Here is a 5077-nt window from a genome sequence, read left to right as displayed (position 1 = left end):
CTATCCTTGGGCTTTATTTATCAATATCAAAGACATAGGCCAAATAAGCTTTAGATTCTTGATGTAGCAATCGTTTAGTCTGCATCATTGTCAGGAACCTTTTCTGCTGCTTCTCACCTTTAAACATTACCGTTGTATTCTCCGCAATTTTACTTTCTTATCTACACAATCTATCTGAGCATTATTACCGGCTAACCAATCATTTCCTAGAATAACATCAAACTCTCCTAACTTGAAAGGTACCAAGTCAATTGAGAAATGATGTCCTGCTATTTTAAAATCACATTCTTGACATACTTGATCCACAGGAACCTAGTCTTCATTCGCTAATTTTATAATTAAAGTCTCGCCCAACCATTGCATTACACAATCTATCTTATCAATGAATTCCTCATAAATAAAATATCTTGTGGCTCCAGAATCAATCAATATTTGTGTATTAACCGAATTCACAGAAAGTGTACCTACAATCACACTTTACTTCTTCACAACTTCCTTCATAGTCATATTAAAAGACCTTGCTTTAGGCTGACCCTGTTGTAGTAGTGGAGGTAATGCCAATACTTTCGGAACACTGGCCTCCATCGTTGATCCTCTACAATCTCTAGAAACATGCCATTTCTTCCCGCATTGGAAACATGTAACTTCTATCTTCCCTGCTGGGCATTTATTGGAGTAGTACCCCTTCTGTTTACACCTGAAGCAGGTCAAATTTTCTTTGTTGCAGATGCCCGTATGTTTCTAACCACATGTCTTGCAGTATGACAATGGTGGTCTGACAATTTCCTGCTCGTTTGGAGCTTGGAAACGATTACCAATTCTCTAACTATCTTGTCCTATCTTTTTAAAATTCATATTTGTCCGAGCTTGATATCCCGGCTTTCTGTTGGAACGATTCTGAAAATTTCCTTGTCCCTTTTCTTTTTGGGACATTTCAATTTCTCCTTCGATAATCATAGCTTTCTGAACCATGGTCGTATATGTCGTCAGTTCAAATACTACCACTCTGCTACGAATCCATGGCTGCAATCCCTGCTGGAATCTATTAGCCCATTTCTCATAAGTATCCACTTGTTCTGGAACAAACCTAACCAATTCTGTAAACTTGGTTTCATATTCAGTCACTGACATCTTCCCTTGCTTTAGTTCCAAGAACTTGATTTCCATCTGGTTCTTCATATAATGAGGATAATATTTCTCTAGAAACAATTCAGTGAACATATCCCAAGTCACGATGCCATCACCTTCTAAAGCTTTCTTAGATTCCCACCAATAAATAGCTTCTCCCTTCAGGAAATAGCTAGCAAAATCAGTCTTTTGATCCTCTTCGACTTCCACTAACGCGAATGCTTTCTCTATCTCTTTCAACCAAGCCCTAGCCTTAGTAGGATCCGCTGTGCCCTCAAACTCTGGAGGCTTAACTGACTGAAACTGCTTAAAAGTAACAACATGCACAACTTGTGGTATTTGTGGTTCCAGACGGGGTGGTTGTTGTAGCATTTGATGCTGAATCTGTTGTTGTTGTTGCATCTGTTGTTGCATCATTACCATCTGTTGTTTCATGGTATTATTATTCTGTTCCTCAGAATTGTTATTTGATGTCTCAGTTATGGTCTTTCTCTTTGGTGCCATTTTTCTGATAATAAAACAAGTAGTTCTTTCAATAAATTTATTAAACAGTTGAAAGTGAATGAAGAAACAGTTTGACTGGTATTAAAAAAAAATTTAAACCATTTAAGATTTTAAGCAAACTATTTGAAACAATTTATAGACTGAACAATAATATTTTAAACATTTCATTTATCTTTTCAAAATTAAACGGAATTTAAAGTCATGGAAAAACTTTAAAACAGTAAAGTAAATGAAAATACTATAAAAACTGAAACTTTAAGTAAAGGAAAGAAAAAGGTTGAAAAAGGTTTATTCTATATAACAGACACCAGCATCAGGTGTTAGTGCTTGATATAAAAGTCCATCATAACTGAAAGGAATATGTCCTAAGTCCAATCGTGTATTAGGATTTAGGAATAACTTTTATGAAATCTGTTTTGATTTCATTGATATTAATAAAGACTTGTTTTGTTTTTATTACGGGCTTTATCTATTTAAGTGTTTAAATAAGATATACCATAGTTTAGAGTAAAGCTTTTTATGGATTATGATGAGATCATAATAGTGAGACCTAAAAAGATGATAACTCTAAACTTAAATAGTTCCTGGTCATAGGATTACTAACTGGTAATTAATAATCCGCAGAGATCGGTACATACTATGCTTGCTTCATTATGAAGGATGTCTGTTCTCATAGACATTTGTGTGGTGACACTATAGCTAGTATGTAGGTGCTTATTATAGAATAAGTTCACTGAACATGACTCGCACAGCTGAACAACTGATGGAGTTCACTCACGTGTCAGCAGTTGTTCACATAGTGATAGTTGTACAAGTATCCTTAGACTTGAGGTCATCATAGTCATCTTGTGTACACTGAACTATGCACTACAAGAATAATGTCAATAGACATCACACATTAGACATCGGTTAACTTTGCCACTGATGTTAAAAAAAGTATTGACATCACCCCGTGTTTTTGTGATGTCTTTATTCTTTGTAGACATTGGTTATAATTAAACCGATGTCTAAAATTCACCAAAAAAAAAATAAAATTCGCGCCCACCTTTTCTTTCCCCCGTTAGTGAAATTTTCATTCAGATTTTAGTTCTACATTCCCCCCAATCCCAAAATTCTCCCCCCTTCTACATTCCCCCCAATCCCAAAATTCTCACCCTCTCCCATCTCTCTCTCCCATCCCTCTCTCTCCCCTTCTCTCTCTCATGAATTTGAATAGATATATAGGTGGTCAAATGGCGCTGGTTTCATCGAATTCAAAAGATTCATCTTCACTTCCTTCTGGATCCAGAGAATCCAATTACTACCGCAAACAGAAATCTCTTGGTCTCTTATGCTCAAAGTAATCTCTCTCCCACCTCCCTTTGTATACACAACATCCTTAATTTAATTCTATATGCATCTGTTCTTTTTTAAATTTTATTATAGTTTCTTGATGATGTTGTTGCCCGTCTAGGTATTCTTCCTGATACCCCCTTTCTTTATTTTATTTCTCGATTTAATTTTTATTAAATTAATTTAGAATAATTTTTTTGATTTTTTACTTTAATTGGAGAGGTCTTGTGTGTTGAATTGTGTAATTCTTGTTTATATGTGAATTGTAATGAATATCGTGTTGATTTTTTTTGTAATTGGTTTAATTTTAGGTGTTGAGAAGCGAAGATCTATGGTATTATTAATGTTCTTGAAAGCATTGGTGTAAGATATATAGTTTCTCGCCTTTTCTTCCATTTATATTATTTGGTTTAGGGGAATTTTCTGATTTTGATATTGATATGCAGCTTCTTACCAAGAAGACCAAAAATTGTTATTCATGGAAAGGGTTTAGAATCATTCCAAAAACTCTACAGCTGCTTAAGGTGTTTACTTTATCCAACTTGTGCTTTTATAAAGAACTTGATTATTGAACTTGGTCGAATATCCTTTGATTGTATACTTATATGTAATAACGCGGTTTGTATTTTAGGCGGATGAAGTCTCCAACCCAACCAAAGAGCAACTGGTTGATGTAGTTCAGAGGCATTTCATGATGATGGTAATTTATGCATTTTCTGTAATAATCTTTTTAAATTGCGAACTTGTTAACTGTCATTATATAAATAATATAAATATTGTCCCAAAACTCTCCTCATGTTTAAGAGTGTTGAGATTTAGACCAGTCATAAGATTGTTCCGGCAACTGATATATAGTGTATGCTTGATTTTTCTAACCAAATAATAACTTGTTAGTTACTGCTACTCTTAGTATATTAGTTTTGGCTTTCTGCCTTTTAAAGTTCTAGTAATATACTACATATATGTATTGACTTTAAACAATTTATATGTTGTTGGTGAAGCAATTGGACGAGTTGCAAGTCATACCGGGGTTTGTGCACTCTGCTAAGCGATTGAAGATGGTGTGTAAATGACAACTAATATTGTCTCTTCCAGTAAAAAACTTGGGTTTGTTTACAAGATTTGAATACAGGAAGCTCCAAATATCTTGACGATAGTCCTAAAGAGATTTCAGGTAATTGTTGTCTAAGCAACAAGCGTTAAAATACTCATGTACTGATCCTTAAATCCCTTGTTCTACACGTTGAGTTTGAGGTTTAGCCATAAAGATCCAGATTTTTGTCCACCAAAAAAAGCAGTTTGGTAGGTTTAGCGTGTAATATAAGCAGCTTACTATTTAAGGTGTCCTTAGTGATACCCATTGGCAATTTTTTTTTGGTAAGAGCAGTTCAACATTTTAGTTATTATCTTTATCCATTGTTTAATCAACATGGTAGCCTAAATATATTGTGAAGCCATTAAGGCTAACATTCTATTTAAATTCCCTACTAACTGGTCTAGTTGCAGAGCTATTGCTTCTTTCTGTTTAAATTTGTTGAGTTTCTCTATTCTTTAATAGTCTATTCAGAATCATGATTTTGCTTTCTCAGGAAGGAAATTATGGAAAGATAAACAAGTGTATTACTTTCCCAGAGATGTTGGATTTGATTTCGTTTATGACTGTAGCAGATGATATTACATTACCTATAGATATGCTTAATGCATCTTTCTCCGGGCATTACATTACCTACTTAATGTAAGGTCAATTTTTTTTCCAATATTGTGAATCTTTGACGCAACAGTTCTCCAGTATCAGAATCAGAAACTTGTTCAGCAGTTAGACGTGCAGAAGCATGAGTTGCACAATCTTGAAGGCAGAATAAGAGAACTTAAGGACAAACAGTCCACATATGATGAGATATTAATCACAGTGAACCAACAATGGAATCAGGTTGCTTCATCTTTTGCACGTCTCATTATTCTGCTGTCACTATATAATTTATGTTATTATTATTTTAACTATTTTCCTTGCTCTTCTGATGTAGTTGGTTGATGATTTTATTTTTCTTGGCGCACGTGTTGGGGCTGGAAAAAGTACAATACAGATGTTGGATCGTGCATTACGTGTGAGAGG

At 34.5% G+C, this 5077-nt stretch overlaps 1 long non-coding RNA gene across 2 annotated transcripts; it reads left to right on the top strand.

Moving 5' to 3' along the window:
• Window positions 1-3594: 3594 nt before the first annotated feature.
• On the top strand, window positions 3595-5077 carry LOC141716832 (uncharacterized). Of its 2 annotated transcripts, none has more exons than XR_012573382.1 (4): window positions 3595-3664; window positions 3966-4138; window positions 4746-4894; window positions 4989-5077. It is a non-coding gene; the product is annotated as an uncharacterized LOC141716832 (long non-coding RNA). The 2 variants fall into 2 exon arrangements; XR_012573383.1 differs by having other exon boundaries at window positions 3966-4699; window positions 4781-4894.

Source organism: Apium graveolens, chromosome 4 (genome assembly GCF_009905375.1).
Source record: "Apium graveolens cultivar Ventura chromosome 4, ASM990537v1, whole genome shotgun sequence".
NCBI lineage: Eukaryota > Viridiplantae > Streptophyta > Magnoliopsida > Apiales > Apiaceae > Apium > Apium graveolens.
The sequence above is the reverse complement of the archived record's forward strand: the minus strand, read 5'-3'. Positions and strand labels throughout refer to the sequence as shown.